Source organism: Silene latifolia, chromosome 3 (assembly GCF_048544455.1).
Source record: "Silene latifolia isolate original U9 population chromosome 3, ASM4854445v1, whole genome shotgun sequence".
In the NCBI taxonomy this organism is placed as follows: domain Eukaryota; kingdom Viridiplantae; phylum Streptophyta; class Magnoliopsida; order Caryophyllales; family Caryophyllaceae; genus Silene; species Silene latifolia.
In genome coordinates this window covers 62,601,746-62,622,332 of record NC_133528.1, presented here as the reverse complement: position 1 = coordinate 62,622,332, position 20,587 = coordinate 62,601,746, and the positions used below count along the sequence as shown (strand labels likewise).

At 37.6% G+C, this 20,587-nt stretch overlaps 1 non-coding gene across 1 annotated transcript; it reads right to left on the bottom strand.

The window, feature by feature from the left end:
* Window positions 1–9,725: 9,725 nt before the first annotated feature.
* Window positions 9,726–9,832, bottom strand: LOC141650356 (small nucleolar RNA R71). The gene has a single exon (XR_012546395.1). It is a non-coding gene; the product is annotated as a small nucleolar RNA R71 (small nucleolar RNA).
* Window positions 9,833–20,587: the final 10,755 nt, after the last annotated feature.

The following is a 20,587-nucleotide window of genomic DNA, read 5'->3' as shown; positions in this document are numbered from 1 at the left end:
ATGGATAGGCGGTTCTTACCGTTCAAATAAACCTTACATTGCCTTTTGTTTAGCTCGTTTGAATCCTTTTAGCCGTTCTATATCCTACATTTACTACAACCCAAGAATTTTACCTTATCGGGATAGTCGCAGTTACTTTGTTTATCATGTCTATTTTGCTATTATGGTTGAGTTGGGACTTATTATTGTCATGTGGGTATGGCAAAGTAGTTTTAGCAATTGTGTTGTATCCTTGTGTTGGAAAAAAAAAATGTGAAGCGAAAGAAAAAGAAAAGAAAAAAAAAAAAAAGAAAAAATCGGAAAAAAAGAGAATTGAAAAGAAAAGAAAAGAAATTTGATTGCTTCATTTGGTTTTGTCAAGGATCAAGAGGATGGTCACTAGAGTCTAATGTATATTTGGAGAGTACTTCATAAGCTCTCATGTGTTGTAAAGTTGAGATGATTTCTTTAGATGGGTTGTATTCATGTTTACTTTTGTCTAGAATTAGTTTTGGTTTAGCGCTGCGACTACCGTTTTAGCTCCACATATCCATAACGTGCCTTGGCACAAACCATTTTAATCCCTTTTAACCCATTTACCACCCTTATTGTCCTTGATACATGTACTTTTGTCTACATATTGGATGCATATTAGTTGTGGAAATCTCTATCACATTAGATTGCATGCATGTTTCATAAGTCGAGTGAGTGTTTCTACTTCTTTCTATCTTACATATAACTCACCCTTACATACTTATGAGTGCATGAGTGAAATCCGCGAGAATCCAACTAATTTATCTTGCAAGATTGAAAGGTATTTGGCGTTTGTCTATAGTATGGTGACATGAGACTTAAGATACGTTTTCTATTTCCCGTACCTTTGAATTTGTTTTATTGGTACACTTGGGTCATTTCTTTGTTACAAATACGGATAGCTTGGGATTTTTATGTGCATTAAACATTAGCTCTGATTTATTTATTCGCCATTTGTATGATTGCCTTATGTAATGTGTGATGCTTTGCTTGAGGACAAGCAAAGAGATGGTTTGGGGGAGTTACTTGATCGAGTGAAGAGAGGATCGATCGAGGAAGCAACTCAACTGTGATTAAAATATGCAATGTTGAGAGTTGGGGTTTATGAAGATTGGTGCCTCGATCGAGTGCACATAGGCTCGATCGAGGAACCACTAGTTTCCAGAATTTTCCGCAAATTTCCTTAAGTCGGTTGTGTTTTACTATAAATACCCAAATCATACCCTAGATTATTTTACATCTTATTTTACCTAGCTACGTCTTATTTTACCTAGTTTCGCATAGCTACTCTAAAAACTCTCTTAGAATACTCTGAGTTTAGTTTGTTAATTATTCGCTTCGGATCTATTGCCCTTTAATTACGGTACTCTCTAATATTTCTTCAGTTATTATTAATTCAAGTTCTAGTTTATTCAATTATTGTTTTGTTCATCTTACTATGCTTTTAATCATGTTGTTCATTAATCTTATTGTCGTTCTTCCCTTTAGTATGAATAGCTAAGCCTATAATCTAGGGCGAAAGGGGATCTAGGTGGTTAGAAAAGGGTTAATTTATGAATTGATTGTTAAATTGCTTTTGATTGTTAATCAAGTATTGTCTTACTTCTAACTAGTTAATTACTGATTAGAATTGATTAATTTAGTATTGCATAAATTAGGATTTTTAGTGACCGGGTTAAGACTATTATAGGCCATGATAATTGAATTAGACCGACTTAATAATAGCGATTGTATGTTATGTTTAGATCTAAAAAGACATATTAGAATCGACCGATCATATGACTTTCAACAATATAAATTGCTCAATCAATGAATTAAACCTTACCCTTGGATGACTACCTAGTGAACCCGATCTCTAGACCCTTTTAATATATTTGAATTCATCTTTTATTTACATTGCAATTAGTTGTTAGATATGAAACAAACATACCCTTAAAGAAATTGGTTACTTTAAAGACAAACTTAAATATAAGCAAATTAGAACAATTAATCTCGCCTCCCTGTGGATTCGATACCTGACTTACCGCTAGCTATTTGTTAGTACTAAGCTAGGCTTTATTTTGATTAAGGCCAAATGGCTGAAAATAACCTTATCATTCCTCATATCGAGTCTTTAGAATTCGTCTTTTGTACATTGTTTTTAACTCGTTTTCAACTTGTTTTCAGTCCTAATCCTTTATTTTACAACTTCTGTTTTAATCTCGTTTTGTTTTAACCGTTTAAATCAAGTCTTGTATATAAACCAATTTTGTCTTTTATCGTCCTGCAAAACGTTGTATAATCCGTCTTAAATCCTCCTTTGACTTTTAATCTGGCAATTATAGTACATGCTAAATCACATCCTTTGAGTCGTATATCAATAATAAATGTAAATTAACCAAAGAACATTAACAACCCGCGGATCTGACTTTCACAGTCAGAACCCAGCTCGAGAACAGCTGCAATAGGTGATGCTCCTCTTCAAGAGGACGCATCAGATGCAGCGCATTTTCTGGGTTTGTTTCTGCCTCTGAACTCTTTCTCGTTTTGACGTAGGATTCTAATCGACTATTATTCATATTATCGCTTATAATTCGATATATTTCCATATTTTAATTTCTTTTATTTTCTTCCTTTTCCTTTTCTTTCCAAATCTCCCTTTTCAACGTATTTATGAAGTAAATTCATTGTAATCGATTTTAGTTTATTTATTGTAATATTTATCTTATATGATTTACTTACTTGGGATTCACATGTAATGAATCTAACTCTAACTTTGACCTAATAAATTGTTAAATTATTTGTTAACCGACTTAGTTAAATTCACATGCTAGGATTAAAACACGTTTGTTGCATTGCATGCATATGATTGACAACATATCGAATATAAACAACTTCCATGATCATTAGTAGAGGCCGTTATCAAGACGGGCGGGATTAGGTGTTCAAAAAAAGAGCTTCCTAATACCTACCCTCACCACTTACTCAAGATCTTTGTGAACATCCGTATTCATTGGCATCACGAGAGTCATTCTAGACATAGAATGCTAAGGGTAACGAATTTCTTAGTGTTCATGTCACTACTTTGTGTCTTGACATGGCGCGAAGTATTCGAACGGTCCCAATTTTCCATAAACATTGGTGGCGACTCCACAAATGTAGGCTTGTCAAACCTTTCACCGGTTTCAATTCCTTACAAATCAGTAACGGCCCATGACATGCTTTGGCTCGCGCCGGATTTTTATGGGAGAAGTGCCGCCGCCTCGAAACCAACACGCGGGCGCGTGCGGCGCGGGTGGCTGTGTCCAGTATTTGCCGACTCCGCTGGGGATGATTGACTTAGACTAATTCTGGTGTTACCTAGGGTGAAACTTGAACAAGGTTAGGGAATAGTTTATATGAGACAGTTGTCAGTTTTCATTACTCGACCTTCTTAGGTCGTTTTAGCCAGCCTTCCTAGGCTTAACCCAACCAATTGACCAATCGTCCCGTCTAGACTTTGCAAATTCCTATTTGTGCCCAAAGATGGATAGCGATTGACGTCAATCATACCAAGATGTTTACTCATGTTTGTATCAAGAGCTTTCACTACTCGAGTGAATGGACTAGGAACCGACCCGACTCGTGTTTGGCACGGACCTCTCCACAGACCAGGGTATGATAGCTTGGTATGACAACCCACCCTTTAAACCAAAACCCTTCTAAAAGCACTCAGCATATTGTTATAATGTATATGCTTATGTTTGTAACTTGTATGTTATCACCTTTGTAAACAAAACCATAATGAAATTTTCAAAATCCTTTCTTTAAAATATAAAATGTAAATCTTTAAAAATAGCCTGAAAAGCTCAAAGTCAATAAAATCAAGTCGAAATCTGTCAAAATTTCAAAAATCAATCATTTTCAAAGTCACTTCGAGTCGACATTCCTACAGTCACACACAATGATTGTCTAGGATAACATTTCAAAACCAACATTTTCAAAATCCGCACAACACAAAGGACACACACGTCCTCCTTTTTGAGACGTTCCACGAGTCTTTCTTATTCCTTCAAGTAAGTGTGCCATGTAGTCGATTGTGTCTTGATTCGCCGTCAGTTCTTATCCTCAGTCCAAGATGGTCAGAACTAACAAAAGTCAAGGAAGCATCCAGGGTTAACCCGATGGTAATGGTAATAATCAAGTTTTGGGTGCACTACTCCGGCTTCAAGCCAGTCAAGATGACGCATAAGCTCGTCTCCAAACAATCCGAAGGCCGCATAGTAGCCGTGGAAGGCAGGATTCCTCCCGCGGAAGGTCCTATTCTTGACATCCCTTTGCACGATAATCCTTCACCCTTTGGAAAGCCTGAAAACGATTCTCCACCTATCCTTACTGAAGCAGAAAAGTGCCTTCAATACCTGGAAGAGGAACTAATGTACCTCAAGGGGGATGACATCTACAGAGAAAATAGCCGAAAGTATGAAGCAATGAATACTCAACTGCCAACCAACTTCAACATGACTGACATCCCGAAATTCAAGGGGCGCGAAAACCCTCTAAACCACATTTGTGCTTTCAAAGATTACATGTATAAAAAGGTCATTAAGTAAGAGATGTTCTTAATGATCTTTCCTTCATCTCTCGACACCATTTCCAAACAATGGTTCTATTCTCTAGACCACAAGAAAATTTCTACTTGGGATGATGCTGCTATCGAATTCACTAAAGATTATACAGATAATGCCGAGATCCAAGTCAACATGCATACTCTAGAGGTTCTTACCCAGAACGAAAAACAAGGTTTCACCGACTTGCTAAGTAGATGGAGAAAGATTATCACCCAACTTGTTGAGCGTCCAGATGAGGCCACTCTTGTGGAGAAGTTTGTTGATAATCTATGACCTATCTATGCAAATTACTTGAGGTACCAAAATATCATATCTTTCAAGGATTTAACAATACTAGGTACAAGGATCGAAGACGATATTCGCAAAGGACTCTTGGTCAACACTGTAGGACGCGGATATCAAGGTTTAACATCAGCTGGAAGTCGTTCCTACGGTTCCACTAGCAAGACCGACGATTTCAACCTCGTCGAGTCATCTAAGAGAAACAATACATCAAGGACGTTCACTGACATCAGTGACGCATACACAAATGCGCTGAAAAGGTTGACAAAATAGGGCAGAATCCAACCAATAGGACCTACACCTGACCTAGAAAGGAAGTCTAAATTCTGGGATGACAATGCTTATTGTGAGTATCACAGGGGTAAAGGGCACGACACAGAAAATTTTTATAGGTTGAAGCATGCTATCCAAGACATGATCGAAGATGGACGTTTGCCTATCCCTTCCGCAATTAAGCCTAACAACACAAAGAATCCTCTTGGAATTATGATAATCTCGGATGAGGAATCCACCTTGGATTGTTCACACCTTATCTCTTCAGTCAAAGATGAGATCAACATGGTTGACCACGGAGAAACCTACTCTATCATCACACCCACTACTGCAGATTTTGTAGCGTGGGCAAAGAGTGTGAGTAGATAAGTTGCTGAACTAGAAGATGTCGTGTCATCCCTACGCAAGCCCAACGTCTCAACTCAAGAAGCCACGCAAATGGCCGTTACTCTATCCTATGAATCTACAATGCAAGAAGTCATCACGGTAGATGACGGTTTGGGTCAGCAAATTATCAGTCTTGGAGCCGAAATTCTGCGTTTGAAAGAGCTCAACACTATCAATGACATTTGGACAGACGACGATTAAGACGTTTCCCTCAGAGATCATCCTCTAATCAAAAGTGCAGAAAGTCTCACAGACGAAATTATTACCATGATACTACGGGATGACCATTTCAACCCTGCAGCGCTCATCACGGATGCAGATCCAGCCAATTAACATAAAGGATGGATAAAATCGATCAAATGGACCAATAATCACGGAAGACTCTTCAAGCTCACAACTGGAGAAGGAGAGATGTTCAAAGGAGAACCAAAAGACGACAAGTTCGAGTCTGAGTCATAGACGGAGTCGGAAAGTGAGTATAAGTCTAGAAAAGTCGTTAAAAAGTCACTTCCTATTGTCACTCCCCATCCCATCATTTCTCCTTGCTTAGCCTCGTCTAGTAACAGTAGCTTGGGTAATGTCGCAGCAACTGACCCTTTTTCGCTATGGACTACTGCGCAGATGGCTTCTTTGTTTCAGCTATTTTCAAACATTATTATGAATAAAACTTATTTTGCTTACTCTTCGTGTCATCTTGATTGAAATTCTATTTATGATGATACTGAGGATGATCCTGACCTAGACTCAATTGAACTAACTCCCTACATAATAAAAGAAATACTAGAGGAGGGGAAAGGGGCACCAGTTATAGATAACACTAAACCTATTGATGTGACTCATATTTGAGCACATTTAGTCCCAAAATTAACCTCGTTCATATGCTTTATAGCACTTATTTGGGTCATTTACTATCTTTAGTTTCCCATTTTGCATATCCTTTGAGGTTTTGTCTCCTTGGTAGAAAATGATTGCTAACCTTGCATTTACGAGGCGACATGGAGCTAAATTGATCGCATCTAATGACCAAGCATCAAAGAGAAGATCAACACTAGAGGCCTAAGTAGATAATAAAGTGAAATGGGGAATGACGAAAGGATCCTTGCATCCTCAACACGATCCTTGCGGATTCTTGAGGAGCTAAAGAAGAGAGGCAGTCTATCCAAGAATCCGAGCGGATCGAGCACGATCCGAGCATCTCAGAGCACTAGGATCCGAGCGTCTTGTTCCCAGGACGAGCGGCTTGCAGCGCCAGGAGCCGAGCGTCTCACAGAGGATCCGAGTGGATCACAAGTCAGAAGAGCCCATGCCACAGCACAGGACGAGCGGGCCGAGGCAGGACTAGCAAGAGGATCCGCTTATTTCCCTCGGGAGTAGCATTTCCTCATCTTTTCTTAGGGACTTAATAGTCATTTAGGCCCTTAGTAACCCTAATCGTTGTACCTAATCTTTAGTATAAATACCCCTTTGTACTACCTAGATTAGGATCCATCTCTTAATAACCTCTTAATCACTTCTTAATTATCTCTTAATCATCTCAAATACATTTCTCAATATTAACCATATCTTAATCGTTCCTTAATTTCTCTATTATTCTTCCTTTATTTTGGGTAATTAGAAGATTATTTGGGTTTATTTGGAGGATTGACAACCTTCCATCAATCATCAAGTACTTCTATTATTCTTTGCTTTATTATTTGGAATCATCTTCATAGGTATAATTTCTCTTTACCCTTTTTTAATTATTGTTAACCACTTTCATTTATTCATCATGTTTTGCTTTGTTAGTATGATTGACAACCTTATTAGCATGCTAAAATTGATCATGAGTGAGTAGTTCTCTAGCTAGGGTTAATGGGGAATTAGGGGAAATAAACATGGGGAATGATTCATGCTTAATCAAATATGTTTTCATAATTAAATTGCTTGCTTGTTGTGGTTTCAACTTATGCACATGTTATGTTTGATGAAATGCGAGCCTATGATTCCTTGCATTTTTTGATCCATCACCTATCTCTTCAACGAGGCTTGTAAGCTTATACACCAACTCGAGCCTCATTAGACCATGCATATAGTTGGATAGGAAGGATTATGTCGACTTGTAGGTGTTGTAAAATCTTATTGATTCAATCATCAAGTACTTCTATTATTCTTTGCTTTATTATTTGGAATCATCTTCATAGGTATAATTTCTCTTTACCCTTTTTTAATTATTGTTAACCACTTTCATTTATTCATCATGTTTTGCTTTGTTAGTATGATTGACAACCTTATTAGCATGCTAAAATTGATCATGAGTGAGTAGTTCTCTAGCTAGGGTTAATGGGGAATTAGGGGAAATAAACATGGGGAATGATTCATGCTTAATCAAATATGTTTTCATAATTAAATTGCTTGCTTGTTGTGGTTTCAACTTATGCACATGTTATGTTTGATGAAATGCGAGCCTATGATTCCTTGCATTTTTTGATCCATCACCTATCTCTTCAACGAGGCTTGTAAGCTTATACACCAACTCGAGCCTCATTAGACCATGCATATAGTTGGATAGGAAGGATTATGTCGACTTGTAGGTGTTGTAAAATCTTATTGATTCAATCATCAAGTACTTCTATTATTCTTTGCTTTATTATTTGGAATCATCTTCATAGGTATAATTTCTCTTTACCCTTTTTTAATTATTGTTAACCACTTTCATTTATTCATCATGTTTTGCTTTGTTAGTATGATTGACAACCTTATTAGCATGCTAAACTTGATCATGAGTGAGTAGTTCTCTAGCTAGGGTTAATGGGGAATTAGGGGAAATAAACATGGGGAATGATTCATGCTTAATCAAATATGTTTTCATAATTAAATTGCTTGCTTGTTGTGGTTTCAACTTATGCACATGTTATGTTTGATGAAATGCGAGCCTATGATTCCTTGCATTTTTTGATCCATCACCTATCTCTTCAATGAGGCTTGTAAGCTTATACACCAACTCGAGCCTCATTAGACCATGCATATAGTTGGATAGGAAGGATTAAGTCGACTTATAGGTGTTGTAAAATCTAATCGATTCGGCTCCGGGACCCAAACCTTCTTAGGGATTGTAAGATATACACTAACTCGATCCCATCACAACAATAAGTGCTTGCTATATAATTGAGAACATGTTTGTATGATCAACTCCCATGAATCCCCTATGAACCCATGACACCCTAGTGCTTTTAGTCAATTGTTTACAACCCCTTAATTGCTTTACTTTGTTTTTATTCATCTTGTCAATTAGTTTAATTTATCTCCTACCTCAACCCAAATTGTGACACCCTAAGACATAGCTTTCTACAATTAAGAATCCTACATCAATATCCGTCCCTTGGGATCCGACCTTTACTTACCTCTTTACTAAGAGTAGTTTGTGAAGTTATAAATATTGTTTTGGTTGGTAGCTTTTGACGACGAGTTTTAACCAGACCAAAAATGGCGCCGCTGCCGGGGACGGTGTTAAATTGATTTGATTTTCATTAATTGTTTTTAGTTGTGTCTTTCTTTATCTTGGGGAATTTAATCTCCTCAAGGTTGTTCTAATTGTTTTTGAGTTGTTTGATATTTTGCATGACTAGGAGATCACAAGGTAATCCATTACCTATTGATCTTGAAATTGAAAGGACCTTAACCAACAATAGAAGAGTTGCTAGCGGAACTTCAAGAATTGTAGGTATTTGAGAGATTGTGAACATTCAACCAAATAACATTGAGTTTACCACCCATTTTGCAAGAGAAGGAGAGGACAACCCAATACAAAACCCACCACAAAATCAACCCACAATGCCTAAATTTTCATCACATTCCGTACCAACCGAGGAGAACCTACCAAATGGTACTCCTACACCACCACATTTAACCGGTAATTTCATTGCCAAATCCGCATTCATACAATTAGTTGAGAGAAGTCAATTTGGATGGATGCCTAGTGAAGACCCTCATTCACATATGGAGACTTTTTGTGACTATTGTGATGCGATTTCTCAAACCGGAGTTACTCAAGATCAAATCCGATTGGTATTATTTCCTTTTTCTTTGATTGGTACCTCAAAGCAATGGTTGAAGAGCCTAGACAAGGCTACCCTTGGTATTGACTCACAGATGAAGTTGGCACTTGCTTTCTACAAGAAATTCTATCCTCCGGAGAAGACTAACATGTTGAGAGCCCAAATCACCGGGTTCAAGCAAAGTGATGAGGAATCATTGTATGAAGCATGGGAGAGATTTGAGGACACTTGTCGTTCTTGTCCACACCATGGACTTAGCGAGTGGTTCCTTGTGCAAAAATTTTGGAATGGTTTATATGAAGACTCCCGCAATATTCTCAATATGGGATCCAATGGAATGTTCACCGAAGTTCATGACAATCAAACATGGGCCAAAATCGAAGAAATGGCGGTTCATAATTCACAATATAATAGGCCTCAAAAGGCCACTATAGGAGGAAAGCATGAGGTAGATTCCATCACACAATTGGGTGATCAACTAAGTGCTCATATTGACACCATCAATTTGAAGTTTGAAAAGGCCATGGCTAAGCTTGATGAAGCTTCCAAATCACCAAAACAACATGTTAATGCTATGGTGGCATCATCCTCAATTCCAAGTGGAGTATGTGAGAGTTGTGGAACTTTGGGACATGACCAAAGTGAATGTAGGGGAACAAGTGAACAAGTGGATGCTTTCCAAGCATACAAGAGTGGCACCCCTTATTCCAACTATTACAATGAGAATACCAAATTCCATCCAAATCTTTCATACAAAAGCCAAAATGTTCAAAACCCTCAACCAACATACACCCCACCTCCAATGAGAAATCAAGCTCAAATACCCTTTTACAATCAAAGCCAAGGTTATCAAAATCAACCTTCTTACAATCAATCCAATGACAAAAGCTTTGATGTTCAAAAAGCGGTCCTCCAAATGCAAAAGAATCAACAATAATTTTTCACCCAAATGCAAAAAGATAGACAAGCCAAAGATATCACCATCAACAACCTACAAGTCCACACCAAAATGTTGGAAACCCAAATGTCTTAATTAGCATCTTCTAGCTCTCAAAGACAAAAGGGGCAATTACCACCTCAAAGTAATCCCCCAAGACATGAGTCGGTTAGTGCCATCCATTTGAGGAGTGGTACAAGGTATGAAGGACCGAAGAAGCCAATTGATGAAGACATTGTGGATGCTAGTGACAAGCAAAGAGTTGTGGAGAACTCTAAGGAAAAAGAACCCACCACCCAAGAAGTTTCAAAGAAGAAGAATGAAGAGATGGCTAAAGAAAAAGAGCCTATTGTGATTAGACTTCCATTCCCAAGTCGTCAAGCTAAGCCTAAGTTTGATGAACAACTTAGAAAGTTCATGGAAATTGTAAAGAACCTGGAAGTCTCAATCCCATTCACGGAATTGATCAATCATGTTCCGGCCTATGCAAAATACATGAAAGACATTCTTACCAAGAAGAAATCCATCCGGAAGCTAGAGACTATTGCAACTGAGTAGTGCTATTCTTCAAGGAAGTTCCCCTCCAAAACTCAAAGATCCGGGAAGCATCTCTATTCCATGCACCATTGGCGACACTACAATCAACAAAGCATTATGTGACCTTGGAGGAAGTGTAAGTGTCATGCCATACTTGGTGTGTAAGAGGCTAGGAATGGGAGAACTCAAGTGCACTAACATTACTCTTCAAATGGCGGATCGATCAACAAAGATACCTTTAGGAATATGGGAGGATGTGCCCGTGAGAATTGGCAAGTTCTTAATCCCGGTAGACTTTAATATTGTAGACATGGAGGAGGATTCCAACATTCCTATCATTTTAGGAAGACCTTTCTTGCACACCGCGGGAGCAGTAATTGATGTGAAACATGGAGAGCTCACACTTGAAGTAGGGGATGAAACAATCACTTTTAATCTTGACAAAACAATGAGAGCTCCCCAACTACATGAGCCATGTTTCATGATCGACCATTATAGATGAGAAAGTGATAGGAAGAAGCTGGCATCTCAATGCAAAGATCAAGCTATGGGTAAAGAATCACCACCCATATGGAAGAAGAAAGTGGATAATCCTCAAGATGCTCTATCCGGAGAGAAAGGAAATTTCAACAACAATGAGAGCTTGAATAGCTCACCACCAACCATGACAAGAAAGGAAGAAGGCCTCATTGCCCATGACAACAAGAAAGAGGAGTTGCTCTTGTTAACTCATGATACCATTGAGGAGCAAGCTAGTGAAGTGTGTGGTCTATGGGATGACAAATTCGAAGGATTAGTCAATCCCTACATTGGTAATGTTATGACCTTAGACCAAGGCTTTGGTGATCCTTATCATCATCTTGACTCAAGTCATCACCACCATGAAGAACACAATGTGGAAAGGTCTATGTAAGATCTTTACAATGAAAATGAACAAGCCTTTGACTACTTCTACAAGGTATTGAGCAACATCAACAACACCTTGGCTATGCCCCCTTGATATCTCATTCAAGAGTGAGAGTTTGGTGGAGTCCTCCCTAAACCACCATTTGTAAATATTCTAACCCTTAACTTGCATTTTACTTCTTGTATTGCACTTTTGTCATTTCTTTGGATTTACATTTTTATGCTTTGATCAAGATTTTCATTATGAGAGAAAGTGAGGGAGGGATTTTAATGTGTTTTGATGTGTAGTGTTTGATTTAGTGTGGGGATAGCAATTGCCTAGGCTAATCGAGCCTTAGAAGTGCACCCACAATGTTGAACAAATGAATGAAGAAAGAATGATATAGGAGATGAAGATCCTCACGGGTGGAACTGAACTCGTGGGTGCGAGGAGAACCCGAGCATCCCAGGGGGAATCCGCTCGAGCTGGCTATGATTTGAGCGTCCTGGCTCTAGGACATGGGACTTGGGAGTGCTAAAATTGAAGAAAGGCGTCTTCTGCAAAATCTGCACGGATTACATTCAGGACGCTCGTCCCAAACATAAATCCGCTCGTTTTGTGAGCAATCTGCTCGTCCTGGCACGCTCAGAAATTTTAAGTTCACACTGACTATGAATCCGAGCGTCCTCTGAAAAATCCGAGCATCCCCAGAGAAAAGATCTTCTCGTCTCCAGCAGAATCCGCGCGTCCCAGCACGGGTTGGAAATTCCTGAGCTTACTGACTGAGGATCCGAGCGTCCCTAGTCCAAGACGCTCGTCCCCTGCTGCTATTTGGCTATAACACGGGATTCACCCTCCTTCCTCAATTCATTTCTATCTTATACAAACACAAACACACACCCATTCTCCCTCAAAACCCTTAATCCCCTCATCAACAAAACACAAATTCCTCAACCAAATTCACCCAAATCAAAACAAAACTTCTTCAAATCAAGATTAAACTACTCCTTTATCAATAAAAGACCATCCAAACATCAAAATCCTCACACATTGAAACGATTTTTTAGGGTTTGAGCACAATTTCGAAAATCCTAAAATCGGTTGGGAATTGATTGAAGTTTGAGGAAACAAGGAGCATTCAAGCACAATATTGGTTTGTTGATACAAGTTTGACAAGGAGAACAACATGGCAAGACCAAAAGGTGGAAACAAGGCACCCACAACCTCAAATATATCCAAAAGGCAACAAGCTCTTCTAGTTTCAAAGGCTATGGTAGTGCATAAACCAAGTGTGGAGATTCAAGAAGTTGTTACTCCTATGGTGGAAGCTACACCTACTCCGGTCATTGAACAATTGCAAGATTATCCGGAGGTAACTTTCACAAATGATTCTCATAGGAAAGCATTTGTATCCCTTACTAGGAAGACTATTTTGCCTACCAAATTCATATCCCAAGATGCCTTAGAAAAGTTGGGTGTACTTGAAAGAACTCGGAAATTTTTCGAGTCTATGAAATTGCAAACCCTCTTTGAGATGCAAGAATTAAACTACCCTTCATTGACCATGGAGTTTGTAAGCTCCTTGAAGGTTACTAAGGTAGAGGGTCAAAATTTTGTTGAATTCCGCCTAGAAAACAAGAGTAAAGAGATGACTTTGGATGAGTTTGGCAAAGTGTTTGGTCTTGAAGAACATTATCATTATGAGAAAAAGCCTTCCCAATATGATGCCGCACACCTATGGAAAGCAATTACCGGGCGAAAATTCGAGTCTTTCCGGGAGTGCCATGTTCTATATATCCACCATCCGGGTATAAAGGTATGGCACAAGTTTGTAGGTAACACTTTGATTGCAAGAAAAGGCACCAACCACTTTACCGAGCTTGACTTTGTTTACCTTGAGTCTACTATGAATGTCAATGGCAAGTTCACCAAAGCATACAACATCCTTCAACTTCTACTTGATCGGTGGCTTGAAATTGACCATGGGAAATATGGAGCGGCTTTTATTGTGAATGGAGGCTTAGTGACAAGGTTAGCCAAGCATTTTAATCGAGATTTCAACAAGGATAAAACATATAAACCGGTTAAAGGGGCCAACCTCATTGATTTGGCCACTATGATCAACAAGTACCATTGGGTCAAGAATGATAATCTTGACAACAAGTTTGAGTGGCTCATCAAGGAAGCTAGGTCCTTCATCTTGCCTAACAAGATATGCCGCATCGCCGTTCATAGTCCAAACTACCTTATACCCGTCTCCGATGAAGCCAAAGTGATTATGAAGCAACATAGGGAATCAAATGCCAAGTCCTCCTCCTCTTCCATTGTGACTCCACCATATCCATTTTCCTACCAAGAATTCCAACCAAGTGGCTCAAATGTCATGGTAAGCAGCGACTACTTAACTCAACTATTGCAACATATGCATAAGGAAGCTCATGAAGATCGGGTCAATGCTTATCGTGCTCAATATCCGCCTCTCCTTCATTTAGCTACGCAAGGACTACTTGATCCTACATGTCCTTTGCCTAGTTCGGCGGATAGGGAGGTGTTCTTTCCAAATGCTTCTAGAGATGCCACCATGGATAGTGAAGTTGCTAAAGGGAAGGAGATTGTTGTTGATGACGGGGAAGGTAGTGACTCTTGCCATGAGGAAGAAGAGGAAGAAGTGCAAAGTTCAAGTGATGATGAAGATGGTGAAGCCTCCGGGTCCATGGAGGTAGATGATGATGATGATGATGATGATGATGATGATGATGATGATGATGATGATGATGATAATGAGGAAGTTGATGATGATAACAATGATAGTGATGAGGATGTCGCAATGAGCGACAATTGAGGATTGACAAGCTTTTGGAGGATGCCACTGTTAGAATTCATTAATCTCATTATTTAACATATTCATATATGTGACATTTTAATTTAGTCATAAAATTAAAACTAGATCTTATGCATGCAAACTAAAATAGACAAGAGAAGAAATCGTCTTTCTTACTTTGGGATTTCGGATTAAAGGGCACAAGTAAGATCTCCTTCTTACTTGTTCTTGAGCTATCCTTAAAATGGATGAACAAAAAGGTCCAAAGTAGAACCTCTCCCGAAAGTGAATACCCAAAGAAATCCCTTAATAACTAATATTATTTGTACTAGAAATAATACAAGTCTCACTTAAAGATTAACACAAAATAAATTTTGTTCTCTCTTGTGTATTTCGGCCAAGAGAGGAATGATTTGGGAGATTTTATTTCTCTAAGTTTTTACAATGTGTAGAGAGAGTAGAATAATTTCTAACACACTAGAAATTATTATATGAGGTAATGAATAATTAAAGAGAAAACATTGGTATTTCTCTAGTGGGAAAACCGGTTGGGGTATGGGTAATGAGGGAGCCATTGCATGAAAAAATTGCTCTTCTCAAAAGCTAGGTTTGCATGGCTACTAGTTAGATTTAATCATTGTGTTTTCCACTTAAGATAAAAACACAATATAAATATTATACACCCTCCATTATTTCGGCACACCTAAAATAAAATGGGTAGTCCATTTTATTTTATCATTTGTCAATTTTGTCACATGTAACATGTTACATGACATGTCACAATGTAATGTATTTTTAACATATTAAAAATCAACATACTCATAAAATATGTCATTTACAAAATCGACTAGTAATTCGTAATTACTTGTACCAAAACGGTTTATCAAATTATAAATTACAACGTCTTGTATTTATAATAAATTATTCATTCAATTTCGATTTCAATTGTTTCGTAAACAATAATTTTATCCAAGTAATAAAACAATTCGATTACTTAGACCGTATCTAATATAATCGAATTACAATAAGACACGTTAATCTCACTCACAAATCATCCGTCAATTTTAAGCAATTTAATTAACTCGTATCGGCATACGATTAATTAAATAATCAATTAAGGGTATTTCCTTATAGGTATGACCTAAGGGGATCAACTGATCACCACCGTCGCACGACAGTAATGTCAAACTCTAGTCAACCATTCATTACCGATATGTGTGGACCAGTTGACTTGTAAAATATTACATCCCACATGTATTCTTAAAATGAGATTTAAACATGTGATCATCATGATCAACAGTTGTGATCGCATTATTGTCGGAGGACACATATTCCAACAGTCACAATCCATTGTGAGTTTCCTACACCTCCCCTCACTTTGTTTATGTCTCTTCTTTACAATTTTTCTTAAAATCTTGATCATTGGTTTTGAGTCCTAGCAACATCTAGAGGACTCCCACCTTGGCTCCATTGAGGTGTCTTATTTTTACCTAGAGGACTCCCACCTCGGTTCCATTGAGGTGTCTTATTTTGTTCCCACTTTTGGAAATCCAAAATCACAAACTAGTTTCATGCATTGCATACTAGTGCATGAACTCCCCCATTTTTACACTAGAAATAGTGTCTTACTTGGTTTGGGGAAGTTCAAACACAAGCATTGGGAATTAATCTAAATTAGCTCTCCAACCAATAAATTCATGCATCATATAGTGTAGTTTAGAATGCATCACTTGTGTATATGTCATAGAGTTTGCATATTAGTATAGAAATCATGCATTCTCATTTAGCTTGCATAATTTCCTATCGTTTTGGCCATTGAGGACAATGTCCATACTAGTGTGGGGATGAGAAATTCTAACTTGACTTTTAAATCAAAAATTATAAAAATTGAAAATTTTTGAAAAATACAAAAACAAGTTCCTTTATTTTCACAAACACAAAAACCATAAAAATTTGAAAAATTGAAAACCCAAAAACATGTTCATTCCTTTATAGTATAGTAGTATATTTTGTATATACTTGTTTGTTTGTTTATCCTTCTTTCACATTGATCGACTACGCCACATCCGAGGCAGGAGGATTATGAAGACTGCATGGTATGATCTTTCAAATCTCTTTTTTCCTCTCTATGTTAATGACTATGTGGATTTATTTTGATTGATGCGATATACACCAATGTGATTTTAGGAGTTGCATTTAGCTTATATAGAATACTAGTTGATAGAAGCATTTGCATTACGTTGTATAAATGTTAGTTGCATCATGGCATGTAGTTGCATTTTAGGAAAAATTTTGTGAAAACATCTATTTGGGAAGCTTGACAAGTGTATATAAGGCCCTTGTAGATACTTTTTCTTCTTAAGACTTTGCTCATTAGAATGCTTCTAAAACACCCTAGGATATGTCATGCTAGTATCCTTTGACCCATGGATTAAGGCCTAGTCAAGAGTACCTTGTGGTGTGATAACTCCTTGGCTACCGTTTATTCCAAGGTGACCCTTGAAACCATGCAACCATCCTCCACATCTATCATATTTTTTCAACAAAAAGGGAATGGGCACAAAAATTATCAAAATTTGAGTTCAAGCATTGAAATGAAAGTCAAATGGTTTGCAAAATTCATCAAAGAAAAGAGGAGTACAAAAATAAGAACTCCTATGCTTCAAATAAAATGCACCCTCGTTACTAATTGGGGTGACATTGAAAATGTTCAAAAGAAAATACAAAAAGTTGAAAGTTGTCAAGTATTGAAATGTCAAACATCAAAAGAAATGGCAAAAAAGAAAGTGTTCTCAAATGTCAAATGCCACAAGAAATTGAGGGGAATAACAACATCAAAATCAAACTCCCGTATGAAACTCAAAACATATTGATCCCTTTATCCATCGAATCCACTTTTGTACATGGTAGAGAGGGGATGACCCTTCTTCTTGTCTAGGCCAGAAGGGGAATTCCGCGATCCTCCAGTGTTTCTAACACCATAGAGAGACTACTCTTGACAAAAGCATTTAACGACTGAGGACAAAGGTACCCTAGCTTGACACAACTTGGAGATGATTTATTGGTATCTATGATGGAATGTGTACCCTTCTAGACTTAGTAGTTTGAAGAAACCGTATCTATGATGGAATGTGTACCCTTAGATTGTTTCCCTTTTAGATAATTTCCGCCACTTAGATGAGGAAAGTGGCTATTCATTTTTGTAGATGCATCCATTACTTGCTTTTGTGTGCTTAAAGCTTGGATGTGTCGCCATTTTAGCAAGCCCCACCTTGCCTTGTAAAAAGGCATCCTACCTCATGGTTGTCTTGTTGTGAGTTGAAGGGGCGGAGTGAGACCCGCTAATTGTCTCATATCGGCTATATTAGTAGGTTAGTTTAAATAAAGGTCCTAGTTTTAGTCACCTCTTTACTCGGGACGAGCAAAGGTTCGGTTTGGGGATGTTTGATGTGACTCATATTTGAGCACATTTAGTCCCCGAATTAACCTCGTTCCTATGCTTTATAGCACTTATTTGGGTAATTTACTATCTTTAGTTTCCCATTTTGCATATTCTTTGAGGTTTTGTCTCCTTGGTAGGAAAGGATTGCTAACCTTGCATTTACGAGGCGAAATGGAGCTAAATTGATCGCATCTAATGACCAAGCATCAAAGAGAAGACCAACACTAGAGGCCTAAGTAGATAATAAAGTGAAATGGGCAATGACGAAAGGATCCTTGCATCCCCAACACAATCATTGCGGATTGTTAAAGAGCTAAAGAAGAGAGGCAGTCTATCCAGGAATCGGAGCGGATCGAGCACGATCCGAGCGTCTCAGAGCACTAGGATCCGGGCGTCTTGTTCCCAGGATGAGCGGCTTGCAGCACCAGGAGCCGAGCGGATCACAAGTCAGAAGAGCCCGTGCCACAGCACAGAACGAGCGGGCCGAGGCAGGACTAGCAAGAGGATCCACTTATTTCCCTCGGGAGTAGAATTTCCTCAACTTTTCTTAGGAACTTAATAGTCATTTAAGCCCTTAGTAACCCTAATCCTTGTACCTAATCTTTAGTATAAATACCCCTTTGTACTACCTAGATTAGGATTCATCTCTTAATAACCACTTAATCACTTCTTAATTCTCTCTTACTCATCTCAAATAAGTCTTAATTTAGTTGTCATACATTTTTCAATATTAATCATATCTTAATTGATGCGTGCATTTTATATAGACTTTTTGTATCATATTTGCACGCATCTCTATGCATTTTGTGTACTGTTTAGCTACAAATGTCCCCCGAATTGTCTACTTTGGTTTGTCTTGTATTATTTACAGGTATGAACCGGAAAGGAGCACAATCAAGCTTAATACATGTCCCTATGCATTCATTTAGATGAGTTGAGTCGGAGCTTGTAAACTACTAATTGTGATGCGCAAAGAAGTAAGATAGCTAGGCGAGCAAAGGAAGAACTTCAAATTACTAGTGCCTATTTTGAAGAGTCGTATCTCAAGTTCTACAACCTATTTTCAGGTGATTCTAGTTAAAGATAAAAGCTTGTCCTCTTAGCTTTCCAACGCCATCAGAAACGCTCTGTTTGCCCAAGTAACGAAGAAATGGCAGCCGTTTGAAGTTCAGTGCGCGAAGCAGGAATTGTGCGCTGGAAACCACTCGATCGAGTACCATTGTGTTCGATCGAGTAGTTTAAGTCCTCAGTCGAATTGCTTATTTTAGATAGTGTTCGATTGAGTAGATTTTCTACTCGATCGAGAGGTTTTGCTATAAGGTACTCGATAGAGGAGTTTTAAAGTACTCGATCAAGTACTTTCCTATCTGCCGCAAGGTTTTAATCCGTGTTTAGGTTGTCTTTTGTTTATTTTCACTTCCATATATAAGGAAGTCATCATTAGGTTAACAAACATCTCTTATCACATCTCATATACTCTTAATCATGGCTTTACTCTTTAGATTACTGCTGCTACTTGTTCTTTACGCCGGATTTGCTTTATTTGTTGGAATATGTGTCCTCAACAATAGTGCGATCACATAATTTAATATCATAATTAAATCTCATAATAAGAATATGAAAGGGATGATAAATTAAATAGTCAACTGATCAACATTAATCGGTAATGATTGGCTTGCAAGAGTTTGACGTTACTTTCGTAGGACGGTGGTGATCAGTTGATCCCTTAAGGTCACACCTAAGGATGATGCCCTAATCAGTAAAGTTGATTAATTGTATGACGATACAAGTTAATCAATTCCTTAAAATTGAACAATTCATTTGTGAGAGAGAAAATTTATATCTTATTGTAATGGGATTAAATAAGAATTATTTTAGTAAAACTATAATATGTTGTCATATGCATGATTTACAGAGTGTATGTAAATTTTGAGATGAAATGATCTTATTTAGCATGATTTATGAATTTTTAGAATAAAAATGGCATAAATAGTGACTATTTTAGCATAAATAGCTAAAACGAATTACATGGCTTGAGAAAATTATTTTAGGTTGCATAAATATCCCACTTATCAGATCTAAAGTTGTAAAATTGATTTGATTAATTTTTGGATACTTTAGATGTTTTATGAGATAAAACCGATAAATTGCAACTATATTTTCCCAAAATTAATTCGGAAATTTTAACCATGATTTTTGACATTATGAGTGTCATAAAAATATTCCAGAATGTTCAAAAATTTAAAATTGAAATTTTGAAATTATTGTAATTTAATTTGGATTTATTTCATAAATGTTATGATTTTAAGGTAAAAAATGAGCATAAAAATTAAATCAAGTTGAATTATTGTCAAAAATTGAGTGATGACTAATTTTTGAGTCCTAAG